Here is a 26214-nt window from a genome sequence, read left to right as displayed (position 1 = left end):
AAATTAGTAAAAGAAACAAGATTTCTGCTTCTAGGAAGATGGAGTAAGCACGTTTTCCTTATTTCTTTCACTAAATACAACCAAGAACTCTGGACATTATATATAAACAAACATAAGAAGACTCTGAAAAGTGAAGAGAAGAAGGAAGATCAGCTAGGGACCTTGGGGCCCAAGAACAATATGGTAGTGAGTTCTCTGTGTTTTCTTTTTGCCCCCTGTATCCTAGACTTGGAGTTGAACATGTCGACAACCTAGAAATACCAATGGGTGCAGATTATAAACAACGATAACAACAGCCTGCTCTCTCTAGCCACAGGAAAGGGAAGCCTAGCAAGATAAGAAACTTATAGACAATAACTGCTTTACTCCAGCCAAACAGAAAAAAACTACAGAAAAATCTATGGCTACATTCCCATCCATATCAGGAAAAGCTGAGTGTGGCACTTAGACTTCCACTCTTGTGAGCCTGTAAGGAGGTGCCCTACCACCCCTGGTGGGATGGTATCAAAGAAGGCCAAGTAAGACGTAAGGACTTTCATTCCCACTGGATGGCAACGAAGCCCATCACCAGAGAGGCTAGTGGAGATTGAACTTTTACATCTACTCAGCATTAAAAAAGTGCCCTACCCACTCCCCACTGGAGTGGTTTCAGGAGAGCCTAGTGGGGATAATGTCTTTCACCATCACCCAGTGGTTATAAGGCCACCCCCACCATAGTATCAATGGCAATCACATGGAGAGATCTAACAATAATAATGACACTCCCCTTGAGGGTCAATGGAGGCTGAGCAGAGAATCTGGACTCTTATCTCTCTACCTGGCAATAATGAAGCAGCCCCTCTCCTTCCACTGTAGGAGTGGTGTCACAGAAAGGCAGCTAACACAGAAGATTTAAATAAGATTCAGAGTCTCATACATATTATGAACATGTCCTCGTTTAAATAAAAAATTGCTCATGATCAAGGACCAAGAAAATCTCAAACTTAATGAAAAAAGATAATCAGTTGATGGCAGCACCAAGAAAAAGGAGACGTTAGAATGATCTTACAAGGATTTTAAAGCAGCCATGGTATAAATACTTCAACAGGTAATTGCAAACATGCTGGAAACAAATTAAAAATTAAAATGCCTCAAGAAAAGATTAGAAAGTCCCAGTAAAGAAAGAAAAGATATAGAGAGCCAAGTGGATATTTTATAAGAGAAAAATATAATAACCATAATTTTAAAGACTTATGTGCTCAGTGGCAAAATGGAAGGCCGAGGAGAAAACTCAGGAACTGCAAAATGAACAATAAAAATTACCCAGCCTGAAAAACAGAGAGAAACTAAACAAACAAAAAAATAAAAAACAGTTAACAGAGCCTCAGAGACATGTTGAGACTATAACAAAAGATCTAACATTTGTATCATTGGAGCTCTGAAAGTAGAGGAGAAAGAGGTCAGGGCTAAAAAAGTACTCAAAAAAGTAATGGCTGAAACCATCCCAAATTTGGCGGAAAAAAAAAGCATAAACCTACAGATTCAAGAAGCTGAGCAACCCCAAAAGGATAAGCCCAAAGAACTACATGCTAAGACACATCTTAATCAAACTTCTAAAAACTAAAGATAAATTAAAAACTCTGAAAGCAGCCATTGAAAAATGACACCTTACCTATAGGGAAAAAATAATTAGAATTATAACAGAACTCTCCCCAGAAATCATGAAGGCCAGGAAAACGTGGCACTACATCTTCTAAGTCCTGAAAGAAAAGAACTATCAACCTAGAATCCTATGCTAGCAGAAATATACTTCAGAAATGACGGGGGAATCATGACATTCTCAGATGAAGGAAAGCTAATAGAATTTGTCACCAGCTGACTTACCTTAAATAAATGGTCAAAGGATGTCCTTTTCAATACAAAGAAAACAATAGAAGAAGAAACTCTAGAAGACTGGGAAGGAAGAGAGAACGTGGCAAGGAAAACTATGGGTAAGTAAATAGGCTTTCCTGTTGAGTTTTCTAAATTATGTTTGGCATTTGAGGAAACATTATAGTACTATTGTACTTCTAAATATATGTAGAGAAAATATTTAAGATATTATATATATTACAAACATGAGAAGATAAAGAGACATAAAGGGGAGGTAAGGTTTCTATAAATCACTTGAACTAATTTATACCTAAAGATACCACTAAAAAGCTATATAAAGCCATATGCTCAAAAACACTATAGACAAATGAAAATGGAATTATCTTTTAGAGATATTCAAGTAGTATACAGGAAGGCAGGAAAAAGAAAACAGGGAGATGAAGAAATGGGAAAAACAAATGATAAACACAAACTACAATGGCAGACAAGTTTAACATATTAATACTTATAATATTTGAAAGAAACACAGGAAATTTACTTTTATGTGAAAATTAAGCAACACACTCTTAAATAACTAATTATATAAACTAGATGAAATTGAAGAACATAAACTTCCAAAAGGGACTCATGAAGAAATAGAAAATCTGAGTAGATTGATAATAAGAGATTGAATCAGTAATTTAAAACTTCCCACAAAAAGAAGCCCAGGCCCTGATGGCTTCATGGTGAATTCTACCAAACATTTAAAGGAAACAACACCAATTCTTCACAAACTCTTCCAAAATGGAAGAGCACGAAACACATTTCAACTCATTCTGAGTCCAGTATTACTCTGATACCAGAGTGGACCAAAGCATTACAGAAAACTACAGACCAAATCTAACACCTATTTAAGATAAAAAACACTCAACGCTATGGAATAGAATGGAACTTTCATAACTTGATATAAATTATCTACAAAAAAGCCACAACTAGCATCACACTTAGTGGTGAGAGGCTGAATGCTTTCCCCATAAGATCAGGAACAAGACAAGGATTTCTACTCTTATCACTTCTATTTAGCATTATACTGGGGCTTCTAACCAGGTCAATGAGTCAAGGAAATTAAAGAATACAGATCTGAAATAAAGAAAGTAAACTCTATTTAAAGATTCCATAATCTTGAATGTAGAAAATCATAAGTAATACAAAAAAGCTATTAGAGTTAATGAGTTCAAGTTTATAGGACACAAGTGCAATATACAAAAATTCAGTTATATTTGTAAACACTAGCATGAATAATCTGAAAATGAAATCAAGAACACAGTTTTATTCACAATAGTACCAAAAAGAGTAAAACACTTTTAATAATCTAACAAAATAAGTGTAAAACTTTCACACTTAAATTACAAAACAACCCATCGAAACCCCTGCTGTCAGTTTTGCAGACATTGACAAGCTGACCTTAAAATTTATATGGAAATTCAAGGGACCTAGAACAGCCAAGATACTCTTGGAAAGAAGAATAAAGTTGGGGAATTTATACTCTTAGATTTCAAAAATCTTCTACATTACTACAGTAATCAAGACAATATCGTACTGACATAGGATAAACATACAGATCAATGGAACAGAACTGGAAATCAAGAAAAAAGCTCACATTTATTGTCAATTATTTTTTGGCAAGGATGCCAAGACAATATACAGGTGAAAGAATAGTCTTTTCAACAAATGTTGCTGAGGCAACTGGATTTTCACGTGCAAAAAAAAAAATCAAGTTGAGCCCCTACTTCACACCAGGTAGGGGAATTAACTCAAAATGTATCACAGAACTAAGTGTAAGAGCTAAAAGTGTAAATCTCTCATAAGAAATCATAAGTATAAATCTTTATGACTTTTGATTAAGTAATGGTTTCTTAAACACGACACCAAAAGCACAAGCAACCATATTAAAAAAATAGATAAATTGGATTTCATCATAATTAAAAATTTTCATGCTTCAAAGTATACCATAAAGAAAGTGAAAAGACAATCCAGACAATGGAAGAACATATTTGCAAAACACCTGAAAATGGTCTTATATCTAGAATACATAAAGAACACTTATAGCCCAACAATAAAAAAACAGTTAAAAATGGGCAAATAATTTGAATAGACATTTCTCCAAAGAATATACACAAATGCCTGATAAACACATAAAAAGATGCTCATTAGCTATTAAGGAACTGTAAATCACAACCAAAGTGAGACTTCACTTCACACCCACTAGGATGACTATAATAAAAATGACAGACAATAGCAAGTGTTGACAAGTATGTAGAGAATTCAGAACCCTCAGACATTAATCACAGGGATTTAAGATTGTGCAGCCATCGTGAGAAAAAATTTGACTCAAAATATTAAAAACAGAATTACCACATAACCTAGTATTTCCACTCCTAGGTATATACCCAGGAGAGTTGAAAACACATGTCCACACAAAAGCATGTACACAAATGTTCATAGCAGCATTATTCATAATAATCAGAAAGTGGAAACAACCCAAATTGCCCTTCAGCTGATGCCTAGACATACGAAATATGGTATATCCATACAACATAATATGATCCAGCCATAAAAAGCAATAAGGTATGTGGATGAATCTTGAAAAAAGTATGCCAAGTGAAAGAGCTCAGACACAAATGGCTAATTCATACGAATAGAAAGTAGTTTACTGGGGGAAGTGACTGCTAATGTGTATCTTTTAGGGTTTCTTTTTGAGATGATGAAAATGTTCCAAAATTAGATAGTAGTGATGATTGCACAACTTTGTGAGTATACTTTAAAACTTCGAACTGTACTTTTAAAAGGATGAATTTCATACTGCGTAAATGATATCTCAATAAAGCTGCTATTTTTAAAAATGCATAGGCACAAATAACATCCCTCCAGTCATGGAGCTTTATAAAACCACTTTACATAGACTTTCTCAGTATAGATCACTCAGGAAATACAGTGGATTAGAAACATGAACACAAATAGAGAGAGCTTTTAATAAAATAAAACAACCATTTCTTTTAAGATGAGATATTAATAAACTACAAGTTCCCTTTGTGCTTCCTACTTGTACAATAGTCTTAAATTTATTATTTGGCCAGCAATGCCAATAGAAGTTGACAGCAGCAATATTCTCAATAAACCTATTAGCTGATTCTGCTGAATTTTAGTTAAACATACTCCTGCATATAGCTAGTTTCATTTTCCTACTTTGTAAGTAGTTATAACTCATTAATACTTTTAACAAATATAACTCATATTCCCATCGATCTCTTTTTTATGATTCCATTTATTGACACCTCACAATAATTCCATTGTTTTTTTTTTTTCAATTTATTTTTGGCCACGTTGGGTCTTTGTTGCTGTGCAGGCTTTCTCTAGTTGCAGCGAGCAGGGGCTATTCTTCGCTGCGGTGCATGGCCTTCTCATTGCGGTGACTTCTCTTGTTGTGGAGCAAGGGCTCTAGGCGTGTGGGCTTCAGTAGTTTTGGTGCCTAGGCTCAGTAGTTGTGGCGTGGGTTCTAAAGTGCAAGCTCAGTAGTTGTGGTGCACGGGCTTAGTTGCTCTGTGGCATGTGGGATCTTCCCAGACCAGGGCTCGAACCCGTGTCCCCTGCATTGGCAGGCAGATTCTTAACCACTGCGCCACCAGGGAAGTCCCTCCATTACTTCTTAAGTCATGCTAATAACTTACATTCAAAATTAACTTTTGTTTATAATGTATTTTATCAGAAGGTTAGCTGTGGTTTATTTAGGAGAAAATGCAAGACACAAGGCCTAAACACTCTATTACTGTAATACTATTCTGTTTCTATTGCTTTTAATTCTACATTAAAATTTAAGTACTCTAACTCTTGGGAGAAAGAACAATTTACTTCATACTACATATCAGGTAAGACTGAGAAGTTCAGCTTAAGTCAAAAAAAACTGTATTCTTCTCTAACATAAAAGAAGTCCATGACTGGTACAGTGGCCTCACAATGTATACTTCTAGCTCTCTTCATTCCATTCTTTCATTCAGTCACAATTTTACACACACTTATAATTCTAAGAATAAAAAGGGCAAACCATATTGAAATGATTATCATCCTCCATAAACAGTGAAATAATTGTCCTCATTACATATGCATGAGATGCATATCATTACTTCTTAAAAATTAATTTTTAAATGAAAATATATCTACCCAAGTTTAAAAATCAAACATTATTAATATGTTTATTATACTAATAGTAAGAAAAATCCTGATATTAAAAACCGTCTTCTGGCCTGTCCCTCCCTATTTACCAGTTATTACCCGGGGGCAACCACTTTCAAGTCTTTAGCTGTTTCTTCTGATATTTATATCCACTTATCTAAATAGAAAATTTATACTATTTCTTCTTAATTCAATCATTTTCTCATTATCTATTGCCTTCCCCTTATGGTAGTTAAGAAGATATCTCTCTACTCTACTTCCTCTAATCTCACCTTCCCCATTCCCTCAAAACAGTTGTATCGATTAGGGGTTTTTTTGGTTAAAGTAATAGTCACAGTTCACATTATTAAGACACCTATATCACTCCTTGTATCTCCCTTCTTGTCCAGTTTTTTGTTTCTGCTATAGTTATTCATTTTCTCATCGGCTTAGTTTTCTATGTAAGCATTACAATTATTCCATGCTGCTGTGAATTTGTCAAATAAGCTATCAATAATTTTCTCCTAATATTCAAACACATCAAATAATCTATCATTTGTATTTACTTCCTGGAACATCCTCCCTTCCTCATGCAGCTTTCTGCTCTGATTGTAGAGTTGTGTTCCCTAGACAGAGAACAGAGGCTTTCCAGGAACTTCCTTTGCTATTGTTCTCTCTAGGATCCTTCTTTTCTGGACCCCTTGCCTTACTTTCTTTTTTATTGAATCCCTCATTTTGCTGAACGAGGAACATCCTCTTGCTTGAGTTGTTGTTGTTGCCATTATTATTACTGGATGCCTAGAAATGACACTTTTATGACATTTTATTTTACCCTTATACTTGATTTATTTTTTTTGCCTGGGTACAGAATTCTAGGTTAAAAAAATAGTGTTTGTTTTTTTTTTCTCAGAAGTTTGAGGGCATTCACTTCTAGTATCTAGTTGAGAGTTGTTGGTTAAAAATATGATGAAATTCTGAATCCCATTTTTTTGCTAATTGATGTATCCTTCACTTTGGAAGCTGTAGTGACTTCTCTTTATCCTGGTGTTTGTCTTGGTGGTGTGACTTGCTGATGGTCTTTTTCATTTGTTTTCCTGGGACCATCAAGGAGCCCTTTCAGTTTTCAGAATGATGTACTTTCCTTGATATATTCTACTGATAATTTTGTCCCTTCTTTTTTTCTGTCCTTTTTTCTGGACTTGTACCTACTCTTACTTAGATATTGGACCTCCTAGATCAGAATAGTCATTTTCTTATTTTATCTGACCTATTTTCCATCTTTTTGTCCTGTGTTTCCCTTTGAATGATTACCTTGACTTTATCTTCCTTGGTTTCAGTGCCTTACCCTCACACCATCCTGTTTCTGTGCTTGTTCTGAACTGTCCCTAGTCCTGCATAAAGGATATATTAGTCAGTGTTCTCCAGAGAACAGAACCAATAGTGTGTATATTATATGACAGAGGAGTTTATTTTAAAGAATTGGCTCACGCAATTGGTTGGGGTAGGGGTGGCGGGGGGGCGCTTTAAGCCTGAAATTCGCAGAGCAGGCTGGCTTGCAGGCTGGAAGTTGTAACAGGAGTTGATGTTGTATCTTGAATCTGAAAGCAGTCTGGAAGCAGAAAAACATACCTAGGTCTTGCCTCTTAAGGCCTTCAACTGATTGGGTGGGGCCCACCTACATTATGGCAAGTAATCTGCTTCAGTCAAAGGTTATTAAAACATAACCACAAATCTGATTTCTTTTTCTATGAGTTTGTTTTTAAAGTATAATTGACCTGCAACACTATGTTAGTTCCTGTTACAAAATATAGTAATTCAGTATTTCTATACATTTCAAAATGATCACCATGTTAAGTCTAGTTACCATCTGTCACCATGCAAAGATACTATATAATTATAGACTATATTCCCCACACTGTACACTTCATACCCGTGACTCATTTATTTTGCAGCTGGAAGTTTATACCTCTTAATTTTCCGCACCTATTTCTCTCCTTCCCTCTCTACCCCCCTTTCTGGCAACCACCTGTTTGTACTCTGAATCTATGGCTCTGTTTCTATTTTTTTATGTTTGTTCGTGTGTTTTGTTTTTTATATTCCATGTATAGGTGAAATGATACAGTATTTGTCTTTCTCTGTTTGGCTTATTTCACTTAACATAATACCCTCTAGATCCATCCACATTGTCACAAATGGCAAGATTTCATTCTTTTTTATGGCTGAGTAATATTCCATTATATAATATATCACATCTTTTTTATCCATTCATCTATTGATAGGCACTTAGGTTGCTTCCGTATCTTCGCCACTGTAAATAATGTTGCAATGAACATAGACATGCATATATCTTTTCAAATTAGTGTTTTCATTTTATTCAGATAAATACCCAGGAGTGGAACTGCTGGATTGTATGCCAAAATATAGTTCTATTTTTAGTTTTTTGAGGAATCTCCGTACTGTTTTCCATAGTGGCTGTACCAACTTACATTCCCATCAACAGTGCAGTGGGCTCCCTTTTCTCCACATCCTTGCCAATATTTGTTTGCTGTCATTTTGATAACAGCCATTCTGATAGGTGTGAGATATCTCACTGTGGTTTTGATTTGCATTTCCCTGATGATTAGTGATGTTGAGCATCTTTTCATGTGCCTGTTTGCCATCTGTATGTCTTCTTTGGAAAAATGTCTGTCTAGAACCTCTGCCCATTTTTTAAATCAGGTTTTCATGTTGAGTTATATGAGCTCTTTGTGTATTTTGGATATTATCCCCTTGTCAGACATATCATTTGCAAATATCTTCTCCCATTCAGTAGACAGACTTTTCATTTTGTTAATAGTTTCCTTTGCTGTGCAAAACCTGTTTAGTTTAATGTAGTCCCTTTGTTTATTTTTGCTTTTGTTTCCCATGACTGAGGAAACAGACCCCCCAAAAATATTAATAAGACTAACGTAAAACAGCATACTGCCTATGTTTTCTTCTAGAAATTTTATGGTTTCAAGTCTTACATTTAAGTCTTTAATCCATTTTGAATTTATTTTTGTTCATGCTGTCATACATATATATTTTTTAATGATACTTCCAATTCCAATTCAATGTCACAGATTTTTCCCTCTTCCATATTTGTATCTTTTGTTTTCCACAGTGAGAACCTGGTTCCTAACAACGTCAATATCTGTATTCATTTGCTCATACTCCTATGATATTTCTAAAATAGATTCTGAGTTTCTACACCCATATGTAGACATTCCCTTCCTATGCTGTAAGTCAAACTTCAAAACTAGCATAACTTTTTTCAGGACACTAACAAATGATTTTATCAATTAGTCTGCTTTCAGCTATAAAAAGGAGAAAACCCTGATTCAAGGTGTCTTTAAAGTAACAAAGTTATTTATTTATTTATTTGCTTGACAAATGCTGAGTACCTACCATGCACCAGCTACTGATCTAGGCTTTGGAGATATAACTGTGAACAAAACAATGTCCTTGCTTCATAGTGTTTACATTTTGGTGGGAATGCAGACAATAAGTAAACAAACGAATGAATACAATATTTTATTATGTAACTGGAAGTTCATTGTAGGGTATGTGCTCCAGAGTTGGTATGTGAATTGTCAACTATGCTCCCACTCACCTTGCTCTAATCTGTGATCCTTGGTACCAGCTACATATTCGGGTAGGTAGCAATATGGATGCAAAATTGCCTGATATCTATCCTTTCAGTGAAAAAAGGTAAGCTATTCCTTCTTGTTGCTCTCATTTGAGAGACAGAAAAGTTTTCCCAGATCCCTCAGTTGCCTTTTCTTCACAAGATCAGGGTCACACATCCATTTCTGAACTAATTATTAGTCAGGAAAAAAAGGAATTATTGGCTTAGAAAAATAATCTAAGATGGAATGGATGTTGGTGAGTCAACTGCACTGTCTACTTCAATGGCTTTACACTAATGTATGCATAATAAATAGATTTTAAATGTAAAGGTAGTTTTTAGTAAATGGCTTTTTTAAAAAATATATTTTCTCTATTATAGAAGTCCCTGGAGAGAGAGGGGAAAAATGGATTCAGAGGATTTCATCACCCCTCTTTTATTGATTGATAATAAACAAATATTAAATAGCTCTCTTTGAGAATCTTCTTTGTGTCTTATTTTATTACAATCTTCCTGGATAATTTTTCCTTCCAATTTCAATTAATTTGAAAACAATCTAGTCATAAATTTATTATAAGGAGAAGTCATAGCTTCAACTAACTTTTTAAATATATTCCCAGTATTAGACATTATGTGGAAAGTACATTCATACAAGGAAGTCATTTAATTTCTGACACATAGACCAAAAGGCAAACTAATTAAATTCAGTTTGATAAACATAAAATGTAGCTATTTTATAGTAGGAATGGGTACTTTTTCTGTATTTGTTGCTGAGAATACATGATTTATTTTATATTTATTTATTAGAATCCATACCAGTTGAAACAGTTGAAAACTTCACTTGCTTTGCTTGAGTCCACTTTGCATTAATATTATGGTTGGTTTCCAGGAAAGATATTTATTACTAACAACAGTGAGTATTTTTAACTAGCACTACATTGGTTGCATCTAAGTAATGCTTCACTGCTGTGCCAAGAAAACACTGGCAACATTGTTTAAAAGCAAACTAATTTTTAAAAGAGTATCTAGTATAGATATTTAATATTTACTAATGTCATCTTTATTTCTGGATTTAACGTTTATAAAGTATGCTAGTAGGCTTAACTCTGAGTAACATACATACTTAAGAGTGTAAGAAAAGAAGGTAGAGAATATTTCTGATTTTCACTAATTATTATGTGTCTTTTGAGTACTACAAATGAGTGAGAGCTAGAAATAGAGAGGGTATGAGTGCTAAGGAATTGCATCACATATAGGTTTCCTTTTAAAATCAACACACAAATTGAAAATCAAGATGAGAATACTATTGAATATGATGTTAGCTGTGGGCTTATCATATACGGCCTTTACTATGTTGAGGTATGTTCCCTCTGTGCCCACTTTCTGGAGAGTTTCTGTCATAAATGAATGTTGAATTTTATCAAAGGCTTTTCTGCATCTATTGAGATGATCATATGGTTTTTATTCTTCAATTTGTTAATGTGGTGTATCACACTGATTGATTTGTGGATACTGAAAATAGAGAAAAGCTGAAAGCATTTCCTCTAAGATCAGGAACAAGACAAGGATGTCCATTCTCGCCACTTTTATTCAACATAGTTCTAGAAGTCCCAGCCACAGCAATCAGAGAAGAAAAATTTTTTTAAAGGAATCCAAATTGGAAAAGAGGAAGTAAAACTGTCAGTGTTTCCAGATGACATGATACTATGCATAGAAAATCCTAAAGATGCTACCAGAAAACTATTAGAGCTCATCAATGAATTTGGTACAAGTTGCAGGACACAAAATTAATACACAGAAATATCTTGCATTTGTATACACTAACAACAAAAGAAAGAGAAATTAAAGAAACAATCCCATTTACCATCACATCAAAAAGAATAAAATGCCTAGGAATAAACCTACCTAAGGAGGTAAAAGACCTGTACTCAGAAAACTATAAGATGCTGGTGAAAGAAAACAAAGATGACACAAACAGATGGAAAGATATACTGTGTTTTTGTATTGGAAGAATCTATATTGTCAAAATGACTATACTACTGAAAGAAATCTACAGACTCAATGCAATCCTTATCAAATTATCAATGGCATTTTTCAAAGAAATAGAACAAAAATTTTTACAATTTGTACAGAAACACAAAAGACCCTGAGTAGCCAAAGCAATCTTGAGAAAGAAAAATGGAGCTGGAAGAATCAGGCTCTCTGACTTCAGACTATACTGCAAAGCTACAGTCATCAAAACAGTATGGTACTGGCACAAAAACAGAAATACAGAGCAATGGAACAGGATAGAAAGCCCAGAAAAAAACCCATGCATCTACAGTCAATTAATCTATGACAAAGGAAGCAAGGATATACAATGGAGAAAAGACAGTCTCTTCAATAAGTGGTGCTGGGAAAACCGGACAGCTGCATGCTAAAGAATGAAATTAGAACATTCCCTAACACCATACACAAAAATAAACTCAAAATGGATCAAAGACCTAAATGTAAGACTAGACACTATAAAACTCTTAGAGGAAAACATAGGCAGAACACTCTTTGACATAAATCACAGCAACATCTTTTTTGATCCACCTCTTAGATTATGAAAATAAAAACAAAAATAAACAACATGAGACCTAATCAAATTTAAAAATTTTGCACGCAAAAGAAACCATAAACAAAATGAAAAGACAACCTACTAAATGAGAGAAAATATATGCAAACGAAGCGACCAACAAGGGATTAATCTCCAAAATACACAACAGCTCATGCAGTTCAATATCAAAAAAAACAGACAACTCAATCAAAAAACGGGCAGATGATCTAAATAGACATTTCACCAAATAATATATACAGATGGCCAACAGGCACATGAAAAGATGCTCAACATCACTAATTATTAGAGAAATGCAAATCAAAACTACAATGAGGTATCACCTCACCCTGGTCAGAATGGCCATCATCAAAAAGTCTACAAATAATAAATGCTGTAGAGGGTGTGGAGAAAAAGAAACCCTCCTACACTGTCGGTGAGAATGTAATTTGGTGCAGACAGTATGGAGGACAGTATGGAGGTTCCTTAAAAAACTAAAAATAGGGCTTCCCTGGTGGTGCAGTGGTTGAGAGTCCGCCTGCCGATGCAGGGGACATGGGTTCATGCCCCGGTCCGGGAAGATCCCACATGCCGCTGAGCGGCTGGGCCCGTGAGCCATGGCTGCTGAGCCTGCGTGTCTGGAGCCTGTGCTCTGCAACAGGAGAGGCCACAGCAGTAAGAGGCCCACGTACCACAAAAAAATAAAAAATAAATAAATAAAATAAAAATAGAGATACCATATGATGCTGCCATCCCACTCCTGGGCATATATCCAGAGAAAAACATAATTCGAAAAGATACATGCACCCTAATGCTCACTGCAGCACTATTTACAATAGCCAAGACATGGAAACACCCTAAGTGACCATCAACAGATGAATGGATAAAGAAGATGTGGTATATTTATACAATGAAATATTACTCATCCATAAAAAAAGAATGAAATAATACCATTTGCAGCAACATGGATAGACCTAGAGATTATCATACTAAGTGAAATAAGCCAGAGAAGGACAAATGTCATATGATATCACTTATATGTGGAATCTAAAAACAAAAAAAGAAAAAAGATACAAATGAACTTATATACAAAACAGAAAAACAAAAACCAAAATTTTTCTTTGGCCAAAGAAAAGAAATTAATGGTTACCAAAGGGGTAAGGGGGGAGGGATAAATTAGGAGTTTAACATATACACACTGCTATATATAAAATAGATAACCAACAAGGACATACTGTATGGCACAGGGAACTATATTCAATATTTTGTAATAAGCTATAAGGGAAAAGAATCTGAAAAAAAGGTATATATGTATGTATAACTGAACCACTTTGCTGTATACCTGAAACTAACACAACACTGTAAATCAACTATACTTCAATAAAAGAAAAAAAATATGAGACTTCTGTAAGTATAAAGCCTTCAATGCCACTAATAATCTTTGTTTTAGCTTTTTGCATATTATTTATGAGCTAAGAAGATTAAAATGATATTAATCTTATCAGAAATTTCTACCTAAGTTAGTGCTGCATTCTACCAAATAGTTATCTTGAAAAGCAATGCTTCTCCTTCAGTGATGCTGCTTTTCCATATTATTCCATTTGTAACGCCTCTTTTTAGAATCCTTATGGTATACATGAGAAACTGGTTTAATTGCATTAAAGTCATGTCTTTTTCTCCCCACAAATGTTATTTTACAGTTTGATCACCACATAATCACACATCGTTTGCTCATGTCTCCATTAGATTTGGATCCAAGTGACATTCAGTCATTCAAAAAATAAGTAGATAAAATCTATCCTCAGTAGAGGAAAGTTTGCTTATCTTGGTCATTACTTTGAAGATAAAATACTCACTTGAATCTCACAATACTGAAAGTTGTGGGGAAAAGACTCATTTTCAAATATTTAAACACTGAACACATAAAAAATCAGTGCCTCAAGTAAATAATGGTATCGCCTGGAATATTACATATACGTATATTATTCCTACGATCATAAAGGATGCTGATAGGGAGGGTTAAGTGTGGTTTTAGTATTTGAAACAAATACTAAATACATATGACAGGAATTGCAGTTCTCCCAGTTGGTGCCTTATTGGACACTCTCCCACTCTCCCAGCCTTTCTGGGAGCTGAGATTATTTTTTGACACTTGCTTATATTTGTAGCATGGAGAGTTGAGAGATGTTTTATCTCAGAACTTTTTATTCTGTAACACACTCTTTTGTGTCTCGAGAAGATGGTGTAACAAGATGTGAAGTGGAATTATTTTAGTCTTAGTTTGGTTAAGTCCTGAAGTCAGCATTTCTACTACTCCTCGCAATAAGACTGCCTATGCACGACTTAGAAAGGAGATGCCAGAACACTAGTTCTTGACCCTTGGTTCCTCACTCCTTCAAGGTTTATAGTATAGAGGCTAAAACACCGGAGACTAGAAGATTTGTCCACAGAAAATTATCTATGGGCTATGAGTTCCATCCTACCCTCAGTAGAGGATAGTGGGGCATTTGAACCTCATTTTAAGTCTAGGAAAAGGTGCTTCAAGAGACCATGTGTCTTCTGGATGTTCAGTGAGGTACTTATGGGTGCGGGACTCAAATCTGAAAAATCTAAAGCTTTATGGTTCTAGCTGCCCTGAATGCTGAGTAAGATATTGAAGATGGCCAGCATTCCCAGAGCTTGTTGAGGTAAAGGATGCATGACTACTTCCTGTGGAACAAAAGTGGGCCACTCGAGCAAGCAAGCAAACTGGGGCCTCACTTAGATCTTGGCCAAGAGAGCCGCATGGAGGTGTGAGGCGACACTGCAGAGCACACGGGGAGTGTACTACTGGTGCCTCAGGGCGGAGCAAAACATATAAATGACTATTGGAAACACATAAATCGATTTTTGAAACAGATACAGTAATTCATTGCAAAAGATCTTGAAGAGAAAGATTCCCAGTATTGCAAGGTCTCTGGAGAACCCAAAAATCATCCCACAAGAAAAGTGTCAGTTTTAAACCTCTACCAGACACAGAGGACACTACCACCAGCTCAGGACAATCTCAGTCAGGTGAGAACTTAAGCTGCCATTCACCTCTCCTGTCTCGCAGAGACAGTCAGATGGTGGGGGAGGGGCACTGTAGGCAAGAAAATAATAATCACAAGACCACCAGGCCCTGTTTTCCACTGCAGTTAGCCCACTTGACATAGGCATGTGTTCAAAGTGACCAGAAAAAGCCTTGAACTTCCTCTAGGTTTTATTCAATGAGGAGTGGCCAAAAAAAAAGTATAGTTGCCTAGAACAGGTTTGAATATGCAGTGGGAAAAAGTTTAAAATACTTTTCTTATTATCTTTGTGAGTCCAACTTATTCTGTATAACTGTTTCAATAGTCTTTTTGTTGATATAATGCCAGAATTATACTTCTTTTACTCAAATCCAAAAGTTGTTTTCAAAAGAAGATGATACCCTCTGGGCTGAAATCAATGACAGTGCTAGGCCGCCAAAATAGGAAAAGGAAGAAGATAACTTGCCACATACACCTACTATATGCCAGGACCTGTGCCCAACAGTTTACATACATTATCTGATCCTCGTGGTGATTTTAGGGGAAAAGTGTCATGATGCCCATTTTATCATCGAAGAGACCAAGGTTCAGGGAAGTCATATTTTTTTTGGTCAGGTAGCTAATTAGTGCCAGAGGCAGGATTCAATCCACATCTGTCTAGCCTGCCTTTCTCTTTACATCCTATGAGACAGCATGCAGCCAGCCCCCAGGCCCCAGTCCTTCCATCTACCCATCCTGCGGAATCCACCTTCTACTCCTCTCCCCTCCCCTTCCACTTGGTCATGATGCAGCCTATCATGCCAGCCCTTTCCTTGTAGAACTAGGGAGAAGGAAAAATGTAGAAAAGGACATAAATAGTGAAGAAGAAAGCCACAGCAAAACAGCCCTGCCAGCCCCTCTCGGACCCAGTGTCCAGGTACCCTCTCCCCTGATTCTCTATACTCCACACGTACTGACTGTTATGAGCAAATCAGGCATAGTCCCATTTTGGATCTTTTGCACTGAGAGCCTTCTCTTCCTCCAAATATATGCAGGGCTAATTCTCTCATTTCCTACTCCTCAACGAGGCAATACCACCTCTTTTAGGTCTGTACTAATCATCCTACTTAAAATTGTAATCGGTTCCACACTCTACAGCTCTGATTCCTCTTGCCTAGAGCTGTTGTTTTGTTTTGTTTTTTCCATAGCCTTTATCACTTTCCAACAGTTGCTTATTCATTATGTTCATTATTTATGGTCTCTCCCCTTCACTAGAATGTGAAATCCGTGGGGCTGTTAGGAAACCATTGACGGAAACCGCCCACCCTGGCCAGGCATGATAATAACTGCTTGCATGAGTTGTCTCACAACAGGAGGTCCTGATAAGGAACACAGTGCTGCTGCCACAAACAAACCAGAAGAATTCGGGTGGGGCCAAAAGGAGGGAGGAGACGCCAGCCCATAATATGTCCTGCCAAAATCCCAGAAACCCTCAAGATAGAATCCATCTTGACTGAGAGATGTGCGTGCCACCAGGAAGGATCCTGAGTCAGACCAAATATGGGCAGAGGCAAGATGATTGGCCAGAGACAGCCCATAAACTAAATCCATTACCATAAAACCTGAGACTGCGAGCCACATGGCAGAGCAGTTCTCCTGGGTGCCCTTACCCCGCTGCTCTCCTCCCAGGTGCACCTTCCCAATAAAGCCTTTTTTTTTTTAAAGAAATATGCTTTATTTTTTTATTTCCAATAAAGTCTTTTGTTTTGCCAGTACGTCTGTCTCTTCAGACAATTCATTTCCGAGTGTTAGACAGGAGCCCACTCTCAGGCCCTGGAAGGGGTCCCCCTTCCGGTAACAAGGCCACAGATTTTGTCATTACTCTACCCCAACCCTCTAAAAGATTGCCTGGTACACTTGTAGGCGTGTACCATATATTGAGGAAATGAATTACTGAATACTAACTTATAGCCCCTACAGGAATTATCACAACTACTTTGACTTCCTGGCACCTTGCTTTTAGTTTTTTGCTCTGCTTCACTTGTTGGGATTCCAGTAATATTCTTGAAACGGCTCATTCTGAGGTTTCCACTTTATCCTATCAGACCTGTCTAGGTTTCAGCTGTAAAGTCCCTTGATTTTGTTCATCTCAATATTGATTGAGCTCCTGCCCTCATTCCGATAAGTATTTGTTAAAGTCAAGTGACATGAAAAAGATCTTAATTTTCATAACACTTAATACAGTAAACATATTTTAGGTTTTATAAATTATGTCCACTGCTTTTGATAGACGTGTAAATGTCAACAAAAAACATACTAGTTTTTATCACAATAAATTTTGATATATGAGTAAATTCTAGTATTTACTAGGTAAGCTCTTTCCAAAATTTTACATTGATTTCTGATTCCACTTTATAATTAAAATATAGGCATGAACAAACATTTACATGTAATATTTGGTAGCTGAATTTGCATAAAACTCAGAAATAAATATGTGCATGTGAGATTGGAATAAAATAAGTTTAACATTGTCTATGGCTGTAAAATTCATAATCTTTGATCCTACAATGAAAGATTTGCAGAGAAAATTATGTATTCAAGACCATTCCCACGTGGATCCATTTAGTGCAACTTTACTTGCAAGAATCTGTAAAAATGCTAATAAACCACATTTCTCACCAGCTTAGATCTAGCTCTTTACTTGTTTCTGGCTTTGAGGTAACTTGAAATAGGCAATATAGTGTCACCATGGGTAATGAATGATGCATGCATGAAATAGTGACCTTAAAACAGCACATTTCTCTTAAAGGAATCAATTTACACATCATTGCTTCTTAAATTTTACGAGCAATTATGTATCATGTCTTTCCTATATAAATGATAGAAAATCTATTTTAATCAACATTAATTTCCATGAAATTGTAAATTTGTTAGTGTCCATTAACAAGGATAAAGCAGATATTGGAAATAGTTTTAAGAAAATAAAGAATTTAAGGAAAAATACAGCAAATGTATAGGAAAAATGCACTTTGCTTCAAAAGTTAAATGTTTCGGGAAAAATACAGGAAATCTCAGCAATGTACCTGGGGAAGAACATTATTAGCAATCCTAAAAGATTCTCCAAATGCAGGTATGTTCAGAAGGTACTTTTGTAAATTAGAAGAATCTCCATTACTTGCCAAAACAGAGCATATTACTATATTTCAAGTAACTAGCCACATAGGATTTTTGTTTTCTCCCTTTAAATACTTTCTTCCAGTTTCAGTCTTACAGAATCAGAGTTTGATGCACTGTTATTAATTGGTTGCTTAACCATAGTAATCCAGTAATTCCTGTTGGCAATGCAGTGAAGGTGAATAAACTGTAGATAGATTTAGATTTCCACTCTTGATTTGCTATTCCTTTGCAAATATCCTCAACTTTCTTTGCAAATATCATCAACTTCCTTGCCAAAACAAAATAAAAACAAAACCATTCTAACCCTAATGAACCCAACTATCCACTTCCTTTTTTCTGGACTCATTCAGCATATTATAGAAGGGGTTCGATCACAAAACCAAGCAGACTGGTATCACTATAAATTTGTTCTCACAAAACTCAAATGAGTACTTACCACCACCTGAAAATCTCACCACAGTCCTGTAAGTTTACTCTTCCATTGTCTCTAATCATTATTTCATACATTTAATGATCTCCCTTTATGTCCTTTACCACCACCATCCCTGCATTCTTCAGTTGATAACTTTGCCTTATACATCATGTAGGAAGAAGTTATCAGACAAGAAGGGATTCACCTTCCTTCCAGCAGGTCTGCAGTTTTGAGCTTAGGCTCTGGGTCAAATCCCATTTCATTATTTACTAGCTGTGGAACCTGGGCAAAGTGCTTATACTTTTTGTGTCCCATGTATGAAATGATGATAATACCAATCTTACAAATTCTGATGTAAGAATTTCTTCCTTATCATTTTGTTTATTAACCTATAGAGCAAATTTTACTATATAGCATGAGTTTGTTTCAAAAAAGTATTGCTTTCTCTGTCCCATCTTCTGCCCCATCCAAGCCAGCAGCTGGACTTCCCACATAGTGGAAACTTTGATGTAACTAGATTTAATTTGTTTATTTTCCAGTCATTACCTGTGTAACTCTGGTAAAGTTATTTAACATCTTTGAGCCTGTTCTCTCATCCATAAAGCTGATATGATAATACCTATCTCCAAAAGATTGTGGTTAGGGTTATATCAATGACATGTACAAAGCATCCAGTACGTAGACATTCCATAGATGTAAGTTCCCAGTTCCTAAATACCCAAGATACCATATATAGTGTAATTTCCCAAGATTTTCATCCAAATCCCCATCGATTTTTCACGTTTAAGCTCAAATGTTATTTTAGAAGGCAAATAAACCTGAGAAGTGTGTCAAATCTCTTTCTTCAGAAGGCCCATGAAGCACCTGGGGAGCTTACTCAAAATGCAAATTCCAGGGCCCCCACTCACTGACATTTGATTCAAAAGACGTGGAGCGAACCCAGGAATCTGCATGTTGATAAAGCCAACAGGGTGAATCATGTTCCATTAACTTCATTCTGAAGACCAGTTTTATGATGCATCTAAGTCTGGGACATAGAAATATTTTCAACCCTCCAAGTGTTCGAGTTTGCTAAAAGTGACAAATGAGCTGACGCTTCCTCAACATGCACGTTTATTTCATTAAGAGTTGAGGGCTTATTCATGCTGCTTTATGAAATGAACTTACCATTAAACTTAGGAGAAATAGAGCAATTCCCTTCCCAAAGGCACCTCGCATCAGCCTATAAATAGGCCTTCTAAGTTGTACATGAATCTTAACCCCTATACCTGTACTTACTCTCTAGGAAGTCTACCCACCAATGAGAAGAGTGATATTATAGATTTATATGTTTCAGAAATAATACATTTCCTGAAAAAAAAATCTACTAGTTCTCATAAGACCGACGTGTAAGCTTGTATTTCATAAAGGATATACGTTAGAATAAGCATTACTACATAGTAATCATGGGATATAAAAATACCAAGAACAAGAAATGGAAGAGTGAGGTAGATAAACATTTTATGTAACTTAAAAAAAAATTCGGGCTTCACTCGTGGCACAGTGGTTAAGAATCCGCCTGCCAATGCGGGGGACACAGGTTCGAGCCCTGGTCCGGGAAGATCCCACATGCTGTGGAGCAACTAAGCCCGTGCGCCACAATTACTGAGCCTGCGCTCTACAGCACGCGAGCCACAACTACTGAGCCCGCGAGCCGCAAGTACTGAAGCTTGCATGCCTAGAGCCCTTGCTCCACAACAAGAGAAGCCACTGCAATGAGAAGCCTGTGCACTTCAACGAAGAGTATCCCCCACTCGCTGCAACTACAGAAAAGCCCATGCACAACAATGAAGACCCAACACAGTCAAAAAATAATAATAAGATTTTTTTCTAAAAAGTCACAAACATCTCTTTATAAATCAGTGCCAAACCACCACCTTATTCTTTTAATGATTGACATCAAACATTTTAAATATCAAAGACTTCATAGGTAAAAGTCATTTAGTTGTCTCTTTTTGAAACCAAAAATGAAAAAGAAAATTGAATATCAAGTTATTATAAGCATAAAAACCTATTAAGACTATAAGAAATAACCCTCAGATGCCATATGTATGCAACAAGCATCCCAGAGTTGCTTTGGCTTTTTTATAAATATATGATTGATTTTTGCTTACTCCATAAAATATTTTTAAAAAGATGATTAAACTGCATAAATGTATAATACTTACATTGATAAGTATAAATTTAGTCTGTAAGACATGAAAGATGAAATTTATATGTTTCCATCTTACTTTATAGGGATGTTTTTCTCCAGATAGGTGGAATAGTGTTCTGATTTTTGCATTTATAACTAAAATGACTCAAAGACATGTTGTCTTTGGTTCTTGAAGTGTCAGAAAAAATATTTTAACCTCTGGAAGCTGTCTTAGATTCTTGCTTCTTGATGCTGAAACTAAGGCAAATTTTCTCTCATGTAATTTAGAGAAACTGAAAAGTAAGGCTGAAAAGAACCCTGGTCCTTGAAGGGCCTGCTCCTTTCCATGTCTGACTTTAGAAGTCTACTTGTCCTTTAGGATCCAATAGAAAGGATTCCTCCTATGAAATCAACCCAGTCAAAAGTATTTCTGAACACCTTTAACAATTTTTTTTTAACACAAATGCCAATGCATTGCCCTAAATATTCTAAATCACCCTTGATCTATCACAGACCATATCAAATTGGTCACCAAACCCCAAATCTCAAAAAGATTTCATCTATCTATTCTCCACTTGCCATTCTCACTGGTGTGCCCTTTGTGCCAACACTCTCTTATTGACCACCTGAAAATAACGCACCCATCTCTTACACACCCCTAGGCTTTTGGTCTCTCGTGCTGTGTATTCTGTCTTAACACTGCAGTCATCTTAAACTATACTAAAATATAAAAATGGACACAACATCTAGTCTTCATGGTCCAGCCCATGCTGCATCCATCTTCTCATGTGCTCACATACACCAATCTACTTTCTCATCTCACAAAGCTCCTTGCCTCCCAGGATACCCACCCAAGGTATTCTGTTTATTTTTGCTTTTTTATGAATGACTTTGCATATTATATTTTCTCTCCCTCAAATGACAGTATTTAGTTTATTTATCGTCTATCCTGCAACACCCTTGGGAAGTTCCAACGAACATTTCAAAAGAATATTCCAGCATAAGGGATAGCAGGAACAAAGAACCTTAAAAAATGAACTTAGTATCTTCAGAGTTATTACAAAAAGGAGGCTAGTAAGGCTGAAGTAGAGTGAGCATGAAATGAGAAGAGGAGGGAGACGAGCTGAAATAATATCTGAGATTTGAAGATATATAGTTTTGGAGATCATTATTTTATTTTACTATTCTATAAAGAAACAAGAAGGAGTTGGAGGGTTTAAAACAGGGAAGTGATGTTATCTAACATAGATTTTAAAAATCGCTTAAATTCTGTGTGGAGAATAGATTGTAAGAAACATAGGGAGTTGTCAGTGAGGAAAAGGGAGAAATCAACGAATATTTACAATTTATACTCTTCATCAATATCACACTGCAGAAAGACATATGTAGACAGGAGTCAGTTAGTTATTCAGTGCAATGATATTAAGTGCCTACAATGAATGAGAGTCTGTGCTTGGGGGAAAGAGTGTTTAACTTGGAGTTGGAGAGGTATGATTCAACTCCTGGTTCCACTGCTTGCAAGCTATGTGACCCTCGGAAAATTATATAACCTCTGAAAGCCTGAGTGTCATCACCTACAAAATAGATGAAGATTCGATGAGGATTAAATGGACAGATTTAGCACGTTGCCGGGCACTTGATAATTATTTTGCTAATTTAGTGTAGTAGTAACTACATTAAATCAGTGGCAGTTGGACATTTTATCAGTTTTTAGGAATGCTTCAAGATGCAACAAACTCAATGAAATTACTGCTCCTCTCAACATACATTTAACAACCTTGGTTCTACAGAAAAGATCAAGAATCATGACTTGCTCTTCATTTTCATTTTCCTTGGGGACTTTTGTCGTTTTTTCACTATGACACATTAAAACAAAGGAAAGAAGTTCTTCTGTTTCATGCTCGTTGAGGGTAAATATCTGCAAATAGAATTGAATTTGATGTACCAAGTTTCCACATAAATTAGACTTCAATTTTTACCATGATATTCTTTCCAATATCATAGAATTGGAGCATGGAGAAAGAACTAATAATACACTGTAACTGCCACAAATGTCATTTTGTTACAATTTAATACAGCTCAGTAGTGGGACTTGTCCAGAAAATTTTATAATTTTTCATATAAAACATAACTGGTAGTATTCCAGAAAATACATATTCCTCTTTTTGATAAAACTATACTTGAAATGAAAATAGTTTAGAAGCATAAACTTTACTGTAGGATGTTCATTTTGCATATTAATAATTTACATGTAAAAAGAGTTGCTTATTCTAGAAGAAAAAATGATAGTTTTCTGTTAATTTTTGAAGAAAAATAATGTCTACAAATAAATGCCCAAATTTTAAGACCAAGAAACAATTTGGCCATTATGGAAGCTCTAGTTACAAGCTTTGTAAGAAATTAACTAAAAATGAAGAAAAGGGTGTTGTTCCCTTGGCCTATCTCTAACCCTACCCCATGCCATGTGCATGGAAATGGGCACCAGGCACACACATTTTGTGTTCTGAGAGGCATGTTTCCTTTCACGTAGGCTGTAGGTAGGAACAGTGATGACCCGGGGTGGGGGACAAAGAAATTGTAAAGTGAAGCTAGAAGTGTTTGGATCCCTAAAGAAAATGAGTCTGTGAATACTTATGACCCTGAAAAGAAAAGGGAAAGGAGAACATTCACTTTACTGATTATCCAAGAAAAATACAACTAGAAGAAGATATGACAGAAGTAATTTGTGGAATAGCTGAGATAGATTTGAAGTGGCCAAATCCAGAAGAGGTGTAAGAGCACAGTGCATGGCCAGGAACAAAGGACTCAAAGATTGGAAGATTCATTGTCTCTCCCTGGTAACTCTGAGGTGAAACGCATTCTGGGACTTCAAGAAACTGTGTGACCCAGTAGTACTGTATGTCACTGTAAGACTGTAAGACAGATTATTCATTATTCCCTGGCAAATTTTGTGTGAAGAGTGCTTACAAATGTAACACTCCCAATCAAGTTGTCCAATAGAATGTGCTTTTGTTGCACAAGTATTGTTTCTATCCTACCATATGCCAAAGCTCCTATAGGTAAGAGGCACCTCCGGTAGAAAAGAAACGTGACTATAATTTTTCTTTATTAATTATCTATTTTATACATATTAGTGTATATATGTCAATCTCAATCTCCCAATTCATCCCACAAAATGTGACTATAATTGATGCACTTGAAGAAATATTTCTGGAAGAAATATTTCCCACCATGGACCCAATATTATCTGCTATCAGTTGTAAGGAACTTGAAGATTAAAATATATCTTCTCAGTATCTTTCATTCTTTTAATGAGTTTGAGAAATAATGAAAAAAATTCTTGGCTTTATATTCAAAAGCCCAGATTTAGGTTTACAACAGAAAAGATTCTGAAAGATACATGATCCAGTGGTTTGTGTGCTACCTCACACACTAAACTCAATATACCTGAATCTTTTTCAGATTATCTCTAGATTCTGTTCCATATTCTACAATTATTAGGACTTAATATATAGTCCAAGATCTACAAATAGGTGCATCAATTTGGATTAGGCAGGTTTTGGGGGATGCAATCTTATTTTGGATAATAAAGGAAGACAACTATGGCTGACAAGAATTGAGGAATGATAGAAAATAGGTAATTATCCATGAATGTGACCTGTGTTTGGAGTGAAATAACTCAACATAATAGGGTTTCTTGATTAAAATGATGAATTCAAATATAAGTTTTGTTCTTAGTAGGTATATGGCATTACTAAATTTACTTAAATAATTTACTTTAAATTTACTTATCATCTCTGAATCTTTTAAGTAACATCTGGAGACGGAGGATTTACTGAGTTCTTTGATTGGTTTTAAATCCTCTGACATTAGGAAATATGTAAGTCTTATTCATCCCTATAGTTTCAATACCTACCAAAAACACCTGCCCAACGTTCAGCACAGTTACAGAGTCCTTAAAATGGCCTATAACGTCTTAGATGACTTTCTCACTTTATCACCTATTCTCTTCCTCCTTTACCATATGGGACTCTTCCTTTATCTCAAATACATCAAACTTGCCACTACCTCAGAGTATTTTATTTGCTGTTTCCTTCTCCTGAACTCCCTTCACCCAAATATCTAACTGATTCACTTCCTTACTTCCGTTAGACACTGCTCAAATGACATAATTATCACAAGGTCTTCTCTGGAAACTGTAAAAAAAAAAAAGCACCTACCACATACTTTAACCTTCCTTACTCCCTATCCTTCTTACCCAGTTTTATTTTTTCATAGAGCTTTAAAATATATGGTATATTATATATTTCTAGTTCATTAATTCACTGTTTACCACTGGAATATAAGATGTCAAGGCAAAGTATTCGCTAATTGATTTGTATGTATTGTCACTAGTAAATGGAAAAGCCAGGATGTAAATATAAGCTTGATTGAAAAGCATGTATCTGTGTGTGTGTTCTGAGGTAATACAGTTTCCCGTAATTTCCTAGAGTGAAACATTTCCACTGCTTTTGTGCATTTATATCATATTGTAGCTATCTGAGCTAAAATATCACCTCATATATCTACACAATACTTAGAACAGTATTAAGTAATAGTTTGTATTTAGTAGTATATATTGACCGAAAGAAATTAATAAATGATTTTCTTCTGGGCCTTTTGTACAGAAATAAATTACTATTATATTAGAATATTTCTATTTTATGATACTTCTGTGCCTTAAAATCCATTCTCTTAAAATTTCTTAAGTACTCAATAATGATTCTTGAGAAAGAGAGACAGAGACAGAGAGAGCTCCAAATATCTTCAAAGGGCCTTTTGAGGCTTTAGCTGAATATTCATCACTGCATATGTGTGAAGGAACTACTGAAGCTGGTAAAAGAATGACTAGAAAAGATTTGAGAGACCAATCTCTGGATATCTCACAGGGCTGAGAAGAGTTCCTGCTCCCATTAGCCATAGTGGAAAATCTCATGATTTGGGGGTACTGGGGAGAATACCCAGAAGGGTTTTGTTTCAATAGTGGGAAAAATTAGGCTTGTATGAAATGTTATTCTGGCCCTGCTTAACAAAGTTTAAAATCAACATCTGAAATTAATAATTAAACTCTTCCTGCTAGGTGAATCCCAGAAAAAATGCTTAAGAGTTATTTATAAAAAA

This window comes from Stenella coeruleoalba (assembly GCF_951394435.1).
Source record: "Stenella coeruleoalba genome assembly, chromosome: 11".
NCBI lineage: Eukaryota > Metazoa > Chordata > Mammalia > Artiodactyla > Delphinidae > Stenella > Stenella coeruleoalba.
Note: the sequence above shows the minus strand (reverse complement) of the source record.